Source organism: Mirounga leonina, unplaced genomic scaffold (genome assembly GCF_011800145.1).
Source record: "Mirounga leonina isolate KUSES-001 unplaced genomic scaffold, KU_Mleo_1.0 Mir_166, whole genome shotgun sequence".
In the NCBI taxonomy this organism is placed as follows: Eukaryota; Metazoa; Chordata; class Mammalia; order Carnivora; family Phocidae; genus Mirounga; species Mirounga leonina.
In genome coordinates, this window is record NW_023270418.1 from 30898479 (window position 1) to 30911788 (window position 13310).

Genomic DNA, 13310 nt, shown 5'->3' on the forward strand with positions numbered 1-13310 from the left:
TGGAGTCTACCCTAAGAGCAATAGGAAGGCACTGAAGGGTGTAATAAAGAAATGACCACATAGATGTGAGTTAAAGTAGACATATTTATATATCTGGCTGTAATGTGGGAAATAGCCCCGGACAAGAGCAGATAAAAAAGGACCAGGACCAGCCTGTGGTTCAAGGTAGAAGCTGGTAAGTAGCCTGGTCTACAGTCACTGGTTTGGACGATGCCTAGGAAGTAGTCTAGTTATGACTGGGTGAATTGGTGGGGGGAGGCAGAGAGAACAAAGATGATTCCCAGTTGCTTGAGCAACTTACTGAAGAGAAAAAAAAGTGCCACTTCCTGGAAAAGGCAGCCTTAGAAAGTAAATTTTTGACGGGAGGAGGCGAAGTCCTTCCTGGGACATGCTCAGTTTCCAGGTGCCCGGGAGATAGCCAGGGAGAGAGAGATTTTAGGTAGCCTGCTGGGGTACTGTGATAGGTTTGCGACCTGCGGATGTGCAAACGAAGGAACTAAAGTTCAGAAAAGCCAAGGATGTACAGCAAGGTGTGCCCGCTTGCATCTTTCCACTTCTCAGATGCCAAGATTCAAAACCCGGAGGCGCTGAACACAGAAGTCTCACTGAGGGCCATGACTCAAATCTCTACCTCCGAGGTTCACTCAGGCATTCGAAGGCAGAAACTCACTGAGATCACTAAGACATGATGTGACAAGAAATGTCTCAATGGGACAAGTCTTGCTTTTATGGCAACCGCGAAGCCGGGGTCAGAGGGAGGCTGCAGACCAGAGCGCACGCTTTCCTTCCGGGGGGGGGGGGGCCCCCAGGGGGGGGGGGCGGGGCGGCCAGAGAAGCGGCTCCTGGCTCCGCGCCGCTCAGCCGGGGAGGCGGGTCTGCATCTGGCACCGCTCGCCGCCCATCCCGACCCTCCTCGCACCCTCGCGGCCCGCAAGCGGCCACAGCCTGGCCGTCGGGGGCAGCTGCGGAGCGGTGGCGCCGGGGCTTAACTCTCCCTCGGAAAACCAAGGCAACGAAGCGCCGACCTCAGGGGAGCACCAGGCCGCAGTGGGCCGTTACCTCAGGCCCAAGAACTTCGCGGGGGCCGGCCGGGCTCTTACACAGGGCTCTTCGCGCCTCACAAAAGTGGCCTCGGCCGAAGCTGCCACTAGAGTGCGCCCCGAAAGGGGCTGGCGTCGACGGCGCACGAAGCGCGGCCCGCGAACTCACTCCGCCTCGCGCCCGCCAGGCGTTCTGCGCGCGCGCAGCTGCCCTCCTCGCACCCCACCCCACTCCCCCACGGCCTGCCGGGCGTTCTGCATATGCGCAAACGCGCTTCCTGGCCTCGCCCAGTTGGCGCGCGCTCCGAGGCTTGGCCACGATGTGCGCGTGCGCGGCGCGGCTACACCGCCCACCGGTTGGGCGAAGCCGAGGCTGGGAGTGGCCGATGGCCCCACCCGTCGGAACACAGGATCCCGGCGACTTTTTGTCACTACGCGGCCTGTCCACCGATTGTTCATTTAGCGAACATTCCGTCGCTGCCGTGGTCCGGTCGGTAGCTGTCTACTGCGGAAATCCTACTACGTGTTGAACATCATGCAGGCACTTCCCGTACTCGCTCTCCTTTGATCCTGACCGCCGTGTTGTAAAGCGCTTATAAATATCCTAATTTTAAAGAGGCCTGGGAATGGGAGCGACTTGTGGAGGTGCAAGGACGCGAACAGGGGTCTCTGATTTAAAAGTCCAGCACCTTCCCTTCCACTTCCTGTTGATCAAATGCTGACCATGTTGTGAATTATTAAGCGATTTGGCCCCACATCACTGGAGAGGTAGGGGGACAGGGTGTGCTGCGTTCCTAATCATGGACCCGCCGAGATACCTCGCGTCCCAATGCGTATCCCTATAGTCCTCCTGCATTCTCCTGCCTTCCTCTTCACAGCTCTTGCTGTTCCCTCTGCTTGGAATGCCTCCTCCACCCCACCTAAAAACTCTACTCCACATGCCCGGATAGTAAGCTCTTCGAAGGCTGTCTTGTATATCTTTTTATACACAGGAAACTAAGCGCTTACTCTTGGGTAGCACACACAAAGACCTGGAAAAGCGAGGCCGGAAAAGAAAGAAAGAGGTGGACAGAGGGTGGCTGAAAGAGGAAAACAGATCTCAGGAGGTCACCTGCCCCATCTAAAGAAGGCATCTGCTATCCAGTGTCCCACTAAAGGAAGGCCTGTGGGAAGTGTGACCTGGTAATGCCAGGTCCGATTTTCATGGGAAATCTCCCAATTTAAAAATGTTTGGGCAACCGATTGAAAAACTTGAATATACTGTGGACTGAAACTAACACATTTGTGTGGGCACAGCTCTCTAGCCACCCATTTGTGACTCTGACCTTGCTTGGCACAGAGTAAAAGTTGACCAAGCTAGTCAGACTTGAATCCCAGCGTAGGGCGGCCTTCTGGCAGCTGTTATGGGCATATCCTTTGCACAATCCATGCTTGGGAACCGAAAGAAAGACCCTTCTTTGGGCAGGGGCAGGGATGGGGTCCATGCAAGGTAAAGGAATCAAGATTCTGGTGAGGCTGCAGAAACAGTACCTGTGCGTTGTAGGTAGTAATAGACAAGGTCATGAGTCTTAAATGGCCACCTGTGTGATGTACATGATTTCCTGTGGAGGATGGCCGCTGGTCGGGTGTGAAGAGCAGGGGAAATGATCACTGGACACAAATACTCTTTAGTTTCAACCAGCCTGCAGGGAAACAGGCAGAAACCCAGGGGATTCTAACCCAAAGTCTTATTACAACCCCAAATGACCAAACATCCCACTTCCTGTCATCTACAATTACGGGGTGTCAAGTGAAATAAAAGGAACACACAAACACTTTGAGTAAGATGGAACTGAAGCATCCTAGCAGACACAAACACACACACTGCTGATGAGGCATGAGAGCAGCACCTGGCAAACCGGATGTGGCTTCCCAGCCCACATGGTCCACTGTTATTTCCTTCCTGTTTGAGGAGGGCACCAAACGCATGTTGGGCGCTATCTTTTGTGATGAGGCCAGGCTGCTTCCACTGGGACTCTGACTGAGGGTCCATAATGGGATGCAGCTAAAGGGAGGAATTCTTACCTGAGATAACAGGAGACCCTTGGGCCAGAAAAGGGGCAGAGCCAACACCTGAGCAGGAATGTTAAGTGCCAAAATTCCAGGAAGGAACTTAGAGCAAGTGACATTATTGGAGGAGGGAGGCTGAGGTGAACATTTCAAGGAAGAGGGTGGATTCAGGAATTTGGACCCAGTCAGATAAAGGGATAACAAATATTTACTCAATCAACAGATACTTATTTGCATAACTATAAGCACTATTCTAGCCCTTTGGTGATGCTTAGGTGAAGAAGACAAAATTAACTGTCATTATGGAGATGACCCTGATCAAACTAGATGGGAGGGCTGTAGCTTGCTATCTATGAGCCAACCAGGGAGTCTGTATGACCCACTGACCTTGTCTAAAGAGATAGAGGTGACAGAGACCCTGGCCACTGCAGACAAGACAGTGGGAGGGGCACCACTTGTGGGCCTGAGGACTACCTTGTCCCTTGGGATTCTTTTTTACTTGAAACTGGTATTACATTTTTTTATTATTATTTAATTTTTAAAAAAGATTTTATTCATTCATTTGCGACAGAGAGAAAGAGACAGTGAGCATGAGCAGGGGGGAGAGACAGAGGTAGAGGGAGAAGCAGACTCCCTGCTGAGCCGGGGAGCCCCAGGGCTCAATCCCAAGACCCGGAGATCATGACCTGAGCCGAAGGCAGATACAACCATCTGAGCCACCCAGGCACCCCAAAACTGGTATTACATTTTTTTTAATTACATGTAGTACAATTCACTGTTTTTGGTGTATAAGTCTATGATTTTTTAACATATGCATAGATTCAAGGATAGATCAGAATAGAGAACAGTTTTGTCACTCCAAAAAATTACTTCAGGTTACCCTTTTGTAGTCAAACCCTCCTCCCCACCTCAAGCACTGGCAACCTGTTCTCCACTCCTAGTTTGGCCTTTTCCAGTGTGTCGTGTCAGTGGATTCACACAGTATGTACCCTTTTGGAATTGGATTATTTCTCTGAGTGATACATTTAGATTTATCCATGTTGTTGTATATATCCATAGCTCATTCCTTTTTATTGCCGAGAACTATCCTATTGTATGGATATTCCACCACTTTTTTATTATTTGCCTATGGATGGACATTTGCGTTGTTTTCCATTTTTGGTGATTTTTTTTTTTTTAAATATTTTATTTCTTGGGGCGCCTGGGTGGCTCAGTCGTTAAGCGTCTGCCTTCGGCTCAGGTCATGATCCCGGGGCCCTGGGATCGAGCCCCGCATTGGACTCCCTGCTCGGTGGGAGGCCTGCTTCTCCCTCTCCCACTCCTCCTGCTTGTGTTCCCTCTCTCGCTGTCTCTCTCTGTGTCAAATAAATAAAATCTTAAAAAAAAAAAAGATTTTATTTCTTTATTTGTCAGAGAGAGAAAGAGAGCACAAGCAGCGGGAGCAGCAGGCAGAGGGAGAAGCAGGCTCCCCGCTGAGCAGGGAGCCTGATGCAGGACTCCATCCCAGGACCCTGGGATCGTGACCTGAGCCGAAGGCAGATGCCCAACCGACTGAGCCACGCAGGTGCCCCCATTTTTGACAATTTTGAATAGAGCTTCTATAAGGATCGACATCCCAGTTGTTGTATGAACTTAAGTCTTCATATTTCTCAAGCAGATACCTAGAATGGGGATCGCTGGTTTGTATGGCAAGTGTCTGTTTGACTTTATAAGAAACTATCAACTGTTTTCCAGAGTGGCTGTATCGGTTTGCGTTCTTAGCCATAGAGTATGAGAGTTTGGGTTGCTGTACATCCTTGTCGGCAATTGGTATTTTCAGTTTTAATTGGGGGGGGGGGCATTCCAATAGATGTTAACGATATCTAGTTGTAGATCTAATTAGCCTTTCCCTCATGACTAATGATGTTGAGCGTCCTTTCATGTGCTCTTGAGATTCTTGAGAATTAATAAACCTGTACCCCAACTCAGAAACCAACCCACAGTGCTGAAGAGACTTCTGTGGATTCACGTTTGGCCTGACAGACTGGAACATTTTAGCGGCAATGCTCAGCAGATGACAATTGGATTCAAAGCACATATGCTAGATCTGTCAAGCCAGCAAGCAGGAGGCAAGAGGCTCCTGGCTACTGAGCACTGTCTCCTCTGTTCCAGGCTTTAGGGAGAGAAAAACATTTTCTGCCTTTGCCTTTGGACGTCCTCCTTGTCAGACTCTACATCGTTCCTGCCATGGTTTCCCCCCGGACCTCCTTTTTAACATTCTCCCTTTCTTCTTCCCGTTGCTAAATAACTGTTTATTGAAAGCACACTGCATGCCAGACACTGCGCTAGGCTCTAGCGTCATAAAGTTGAAGAAGATGCCTACTCACAGTAGGTTCTCATTCTAACGGGGGGATTAGCATAAAGCAGCTTTTAATTTTTTTTTAAGATTTTATTTATTTATTTGTGAGAGAGAGCGCACACAAGCAGGGTAAGAAGCAGGCTCCCTGCTGAGCAAGGAGCCCTATGTGGGCCTTGATCTGAGGACCCTGGGATCATGACCTGAGCCAAAGGCAGACAGACACTTAACTGACTGAGCCACCCAGGCATCCCCCTAAAGGGTGACTCTTAACCAGCCAGGAGTCAGGAGGGCTTCCTGGAAAAGGAAACACCTAAAAGGAGTCCTGAAGGATGGGTGGCTACTGGGCTAAGAGACACAAAGAGGGCATTCCAGGCAGAAGGGACAGCCTGAACAAAGGCCTGGCAATAAGAGATAGCATGCTGTGTGTGCACTTCTGTGAGAAGCTCAGTTTTACTCAGATCTAGGGATGGAGGTGTGGAGTGGCAGGAGATGGAGTTAATGAAGGAGATAGGAGGTGGATCATGGAGAAGCTTGCGCTGAGGCACTTGAATTCATCCCCAAAGCTATAAGGTGCTTTTAAAAGCTAGGTTTGGGGGGCACCTGGGTGGCTCAGATGGTTAAGCATCTGCCTTAGGCTCAGGTCATAGTCTCAGGGTCCTGCTCAGTGGGGAGCCTGCTTCTCCCTCTTCCTCTGCCCCTCTCCTCCCCTCCTGTCCCCTCCGCTCCTGCTCTCTCTCTCTCTCTCTCAAATGAATAAATAAAATCTTTAAAATAAATCAATAAATAAAAGCTAGGTTTTGGTGGGGCACCTGGGTGGCTCAGGTGGTTATGCGTCCAACTCTTGATTTCCGCTCAGGTCATGATCTCAGTGTCTTGAGATGAAGCCCGTATGGGGCTCTACGTGTGGAGCCTGTTTGAGATTCTCTTTCTCCCTCTCCCTCTGGCCCCACCCCACCCGCTTATGTGCTCTCTCTTTTTTTTTTTTTTTAAAGATTTTATTTATTTATTTGACAGAGAGAGACACAGAGAGAGCAGGAACACAAGCACGGGGAGGGGGAGAGGGAGAAACAGGCTTCCCGCGGAGCAGGGAGCCCAATGTGGGGCTCGATCCCAGGACCCTGGGATCATGACCTGAGCCGAAGGCAGACGCTTAACGACTGAGCCACCCAGGCGCCCCGCTCTCTCTCTCTCTTAAAAAAATAAATAATTAAAATAAAAGTTAGGTGTTGGTTTTAGAAGTGCCTTCCTTTTCTGCTGTGTTGATTCTAACTCATCCTTCAAAGTCCACCTCTTCTTGGAAGTCCTCTCCAATCCCCCTAACCAGAAAGATTGGCTCCGTCCTGGGACTCTTTGCCCTGTGTTGTACTTACTGATCAGTCTGCCTGGAGGATGGGAACTATAATTTGTCCCACTTTGGGCTCTTCATGACACTTGATGCGGGGTCAACACACAGAAGGTGCTAATAAATGTTTGACGAATATGAATGAATTTGTGAATGGAGAAAGTTTTTTGAGCAGCCCAGCTCTCGAATCTGATTATACTAGTTCTCAAATCTAAGCATGTGTCAGAATGACCTAGAGGGTTTGTGGATTCTGGGCTTAGCCTCCAAGTTTCTGATTCGTTCGTCTGGGAAGGAGAGGGGGCCTGAAAATGCGCATGTTGAACATGCAAAGTAAGTTCCCAGGTGATCGTGATGCTGCTGGTGAGGACCACACTCAGGGAACCTTTGATGTGGCTGTGGTTACAATTCAGGTGCTCCTCACAGCCAAGCAGTGGGCCAGGCATTATCAAGGGGCCCTCATTGCTGCTGCTTATCACAACCATCTGACCACCTGACCCTTCAGAGGATCTCTTCCTGGGATTTCCGTAGTCTTGCCTCTGTCCCACCCCTTGGAGCTGGAGCTGGGCATTAGAGTGCCCTCTCCTGGTTCTTTTTTCCCAGGGACTCCCCAAGGCTTCTCAGAGGAACCCTGGTCACATGGGTTCCTTAACAGGCTTCTCTCCCACTGAATAGTTTCACCAGTGAGCCCCAGAGGACAGGACAAATCCTGGGTGTGACCTGTGAAGAAGCCTGGGATATAGCACAGCTCTTCCTAATAAGTTCAGAAAGGTGTCTTGTCCCCTTTAAGGGCCGCTGCTTCCTGGGCCTCTGCAGCTCCCCATCTCCCTCTCCCAGGGTGGGAAGGAACTGCTTAATTAACAGCTCCACTTCCTGCAGCACCTGGGGCTCCTCCTCCCCTGAGCCCCTACCACCTCCCTTTGGGCTTCCCAGGTCAATTACCAGAGCCAGGTGATAGTCCTCAGCCCTCAGCTGGGGGAGGCTGAAGGCCAGAGACTGGCCTAGTGGGGCCACAGGGAAAACTGACTGGTACAGAGGGGCAGCCCTGGGGGTAGGAGCAGGGGGATTTCCCAAGGGAAACTATCATTTGATTGGCCGGTTTTCTCTCCTTCTTTGAGTGTTGGGTGTCTGGGTTCTCTGCAAGGCTGTGAAACCCTGTGACTACCCAAGCGGGAGCCTTGTAGAGCTCAGGGATGCAATGTGTTGGGCTAGGTCTGCTCAAAGAGGCCTTAGAATCCTTCTGGGCTCCTCCAGTGCCAGGCAGCACTGCCGGCCGCCCCAGATGGAGTTGCAACCGAGCCGCTGGTGGGCTGTCTATCCCCAGGTCCATGGCCAACAGTGAACACACCTTCATTGCCTCAAGCCTGATGGGATCCAGTGCAGCCTCTTGGGAGAGATCATCAAGCGTTTTGAGCAAAAGGGATTCCTCCTCATTGCTATGAAATTAATCCAGGCTTCAGAAGACCTTCTCAAGGAACACTACATTGACCTGAAGGACCGACCTTTCTTTGCTGGCGTGGTGAAGTACTTGCAATCAGGGCCTGTGGTTGCCATGGCCTGGGAGGGGCTGAATGCGGTGAAGACAGGCCAACTGATGCTCTGGGAGACCAACCCTTCGTACTCCAAGCCTGGGACCATCCATGGGGACTTTTGCATCCAAGTTGTCAGGAATATTACCCATGGCAGCGATTCCATATAGAGTGCAGAGAAAGAGATTGGCTTGTGATTTTGGCCTGAAGAGCTGGTGGATTAGAAGAGCTGTGCTCGGGACGCCTGGGTGGCTCAGTCGGTTAAGCGTCTGCCTTCAGCTCAGGTCATGATCCCAGGGTCCTGGGATCGAGTCCCGCATCGGGCTCCCTGCTCCGCGGGGAGCCTGCTTCTCTCTCTGCCTCTGCCTCTCTCTCTCTCTCTCTATCTCTCATGAATAAATAAAATCTTTAAAAAAAAAAGAAGAAGAAGAAGAAGAGCTGTGCTCAGAACTGGATCTATGAGCGACAAGAGAGCAGACCTCAGTGCTTTGCCCACTCCATTCCCTCCCTCTCGTGGGCAGGGGGCGAGGCTCTAGCAAATTCAGTTATTTTTGAGGACTTCCTTATAATCTGGAGGGTAACTGGGAGCGCTCTCTGTTCAGTATTATGTGCTACCATCAGATTAAAATGTTTCATTCCTCCCACCGCCCCCCCCCCAAAAAAAGAATCCTTCTGAGCTCAGCTTAGACCTTGGAGGCCTTTGTGAATTTAGTAAAGAGAGTTGATTTCTGCTGGTGGTGTCTGCCATAGGACAGAAGCAGAGAACCCCAGCAAGGAGGTGAGAGAAACTCTGGAGAGACCCCTTTAGAAGACTGATCCTTGGAAAGGTTTTGTGTTTGGACATAACTGGGAGCCTTTAGAGGCTCAAGTGTGTCAAGGATCCTCCAAAGAACATGATCTAGACACTAGGTCCCAGGCCTAGCCCCGGGAGTCACATTGCCAGGAGGCCAGGGGCACTCTGCGTTTGTACCAAGGATTCCAAGTGGTTTTTGTCTAAATTCAAAAATATATATCATGAAAATCTTCAAATATATATAAAAGTTATACACCTACCTCCCTAGACTATCATTCTGATTCAACTCTACTTGCTTCATCACATACCCATTCATCTACCCATCCTTCTTGCCATCCATCAATCCATTATTTTTTGAGAATTTCAAAGAAGTTGCAGACATCAGTATGCTTCCTGTAAATACTGCAGCATGTACTTCATTAAATAGGAATCATACTGATTTATGAACTTTTTCCTTTGAGATAAAATTTACATGAAATGAAATGCCTAAATCTCAAGTGTACATTTGCTACGTTTTAACAAATATGTATACCTGTGTAACTCAAATCCCTATCAAGATACGGAACATTGCCAACACACCAGAAACTTCCCTCAAACCCCTTCCCAGTCAATCCCTGCCCTCGCTCCCACCACCACCACCACCACCCCCAGAGGTTACCACTATCCTAATTTTTATCCATCATAGATTATTTGCTTGTTTTAAAACTTTATATAAATGAAAGCATATAGTGTATACTATTTTGTGTAAAGCTTCTTCAACTCAGTGTAATGTTTTTGAGATTTATCCATATTGGTGCAGTTTGTTCCTTGTGATCACTGAATAATATTCTATTGTGTGAATGTACTGCAGTTTATTTATCCATTTTTCCAATTGATGAGCATAACTACTACAGCGATTGTGTTGTAGAGTAGTTAATGACATAGGAAATGCCTATGCTATTCTTTTTTTTTAATGCCTATGCTGTCCTATTAAGAAAAAAATTTCAGGATACGAAATTTATATACAATATGACCCTAACTGTGTGAAGAAAATAATTCATAGGAAATATGCTAAAATGTTAACAGTGAGCTTTGCTATGCTCTAAAAACTTTTTTATTAACTAATTTTATTTTACTTATTTTTATAAATAATTATAGATTCACAAGAAGTTGCAAAGGCAGTACAAAGAAGTCCTATACACTTCATCCATTGTCCTCAATGGTTACATCTTACATGACCTAGTACAATATTAAAACCAGAAAAATGTCATTGCTATAAAGTGTGTGTATAGTTCAGAATCATTTTATGAGGTGTGTAAATTTATGTAATCACCACATGCAAGATACAGAATTGTTCCATCACCTCTTAAGATGCAACCCTTTATAGCCACACCCATCTCCTCCCCGACCATCCCTAACCCTTTGCAACGACTAATCTGTGCTCCATCTCTATAATTTCATTATTTTGAGAATGTTCCATAAGTGGAATCATGCAGTATGTGGCCTTGTGAGATTGGCTTTTTTCATTCAGCATAATGCCCTTGAGACCCATCAAAGTTGTTAAGTGTTATCTGTAGTTCATTCCTTTTTATTGCTGAGTAATATTCAATGGTATGGATAATGCCCCTCCCCCCCACCCCCCCACTTTTCAAAGTTCCTACTGAGCATGAAATGTTTTAATTTTTAGGTAAAAAGAAAAGTACTGATGGGAGGGGGCAATGCATAGAGAAGCAGTTCATGACTTCAAGGAAATGTTGTGTTGAATTAAATAAGAGAATTTTAGGCTTGGGATGCCCTTGGCAGTCACCTAGGTAAGTTTTTTATTTTGCAGGAGCCCTCCTTGCAGTATCCTGAGAGGTAGTTGTACAGCCTCTATGTGGATATTCCTAGTAACAGGGAACTATCAAATAAAGCATTAAATCGATAACAAAATATGCCTTTCTTCCTAGAGCCTGGGCATGACTGAGAGATCTCTGTCACAGGTTATCTTTGCCCTACCTAGGTCTCTGCCCTGTCTCCCCTAACCAGGTAAACATAAGCCCAAGACAGTGAGCAAAGCCTGCAGAGCCTGAGCAAGCCATTGGATATGCTAGATCCAGGAATGGACTCTCCAGGGAGATTTCAGTATTCACTCACTTAGAAAAACAAGAGGCTACAGACCTTTTAAAATAGAATGAAATTCTGCATGAGCACACACACAGATACCCGCAGTCCCCTAGGAATAGTCTCCTTCCTGCATTGTAGGATGCCCCCAAAAGGCACTGAACCACTAGTCCAAGAGCAAAGGTCTCAGATTCTCACCTGCTTCCAATCCTTGGTAGCTGACCTAACTAAGATCACTTGCTTTTCCTTCAGCTTTCCTTGAGAGCAGACTCTGACCTGTCCATGGTTCTGATTGCTAGTGTATTTCACTGGAAGGCAAGGTGAGGGTTCTTTCATTGGTTCCTTCATGATAACTAACATTTATTGAGTACTTACTATGTGCCAGAGACTGTGATATGCTCCTTACATTTAGCCTCTTTTTATTGAAGTCTACCAGAATAATGAAGAAGAGCACAGATCATACACATACAGCTTAGTCAAGTTTCATACAGTGAATTCATTTCATACAGTGAACCAAAACAAAGATCAAGACATAGAACATTATCAGCACCCAAGAAGGCCTTTCATCTCCCCTTCCAGGTGCTATCCTCCAAATGTAACCACTGCCTTGACTCTTAACAGCATAGATTACTTTTTTCCTACTTTTGAACTTTATATAAATGGATCATACAGATTGTCTTCTCTTTGGGGTCTGGCTTCTATAGCCCAACATTATGTTTGTGAAGTTTATTCGTATTGTTCTAGACAGTTGTAGTTTATTCACCCTTGTTGCCATGTAGCCTTACCTTGTGTAAAACATTCCGCAATTTATTCATTCTACTGCTGATGGGGCATTTGAATTGTTTCCAGTTTTCTGGAATATCGCTGATGGAAACATTCTTGCTCCTATCTTTAGGTGAACATATGCTTTTCCATAATATATAAGATATTATATATACATATATATATGAATATGTATACACATACACACATATACAGTGGGTGGTAAAGGTGATACATTTTTCAATTCCCATTTTTCAGATGACAAATGGAGGCTTGAAGATGTTGAGCCAGGAAGTAGTGGAGCTGGGACATGAATCCTATCCTGTCTGGCATTGGAGCTCAAGTTCTCTAACCATCATGCTTTACTGCCTCCCAATGCATGGGCCATTTAACAGTATTCATGACGTTGGGGCACCTGACTGTAGAACATGTGACCCTTGACCTTGGGGCTGTGGGTTTGAGCCCCACATAAGGTGTAGAGATTACTTAAAAATAAAATCTTTAGGGCGCCTGGGTGGCTCAGTTGGTTAAGCGACTGCCTTCGGCTCAGGTCATGATCCTGGAGTCCCGGGATCGAGTCCCGCATCGGGCTCCCTGCTCGGCAGGGAGTCTGCTTCTCCCTCTCCCACTCCCCGTTTGTGTTCCCTCTCTCGCTGTGTCTCTCTCTGTCAAATAAATAAAAATAAAATCTTTAAAAAAAAATCTTTAAAAAAGAAAAAAGTACTCATGACGTGCCGGCCTGGTTGCTGCCATTGAGGGAGACAAAAAGATAGGAACGCACAGTCACGCAAGGAAGAAAATGATAGATGGGTGGATACGGAGTCTGAGGAAAAGGGGGTCATTTTTATCTTGGAAGATCATAGGAGACTTCCTAGAGGAAAAAAAAAAAACATCTAAAGAGAAAAGACAGGGGCAGATTCTGGGCATGCCAGGGTGATGAGGAAAGGAGTGCCAGGCTGAGAGAGTGGGGGCAGAAGAAAAGGAAGTCCTCATAGAGTCATGGCTACAAGGGCCCTCAGAGGTCACCTTGTCCAGTCCCCATTGTCTACTCATCCATTTTTACATTGCTGGCTTCCAAATTTATATACCCAGTCTTGAACATTACCCTGATCTCTAAACTCTTTTTTATTTAGTTGGATGACAAATAGGCATCTCAGATTAACATTGCCAAGATAGGGCTCCCGATCTTGTCCCCACACAATCCAAACTGCTCCTCTTCCAATCTTTCTTGTTCTTTGGAACTACCAGCAACCAACTACTCAGGCGCCCAAACACAGCATCATCCTTCCTTCCTCCCTTTCCCTACATCCAATCCATGAGCATGTCCCATCAGCTATATCTACAAAGCCTACTCTGAATGTGATCTCTCCTTACGACC

General features: G+C 47.4%; 1 protein-coding gene and 1 pseudogene across 4 annotated transcripts in view; one reads left to right on the plus strand and one right to left on the minus strand.

Annotated features, from left to right (window-relative positions):
* Positions 1–1247, minus strand: part of MAJIN (membrane anchored junction protein) — a 29314-nt gene extending 28067 nt beyond the window's left edge. For 3 of the 4 annotated variants that reach the window (XM_035013175.1, XM_035013177.1, XM_035013179.1), the window contains exon 1: positions 1060–1247. The gene's annotated coding sequence lies outside the window, so the exon portion shown is untranslated. The remainder of the gene's footprint in view (positions 1–1059) is intronic. The other variant, XM_035013176.1, reaches the window with a different exon arrangement.
* A 6847-nt stretch (positions 1248–8094) lies between these two features.
* LOC118016318 lies at positions 8095–11099 on the plus strand (annotated as a pseudogene).
* The last annotated feature ends 2211 nt before the right edge of the window (positions 11100–13310 follow it).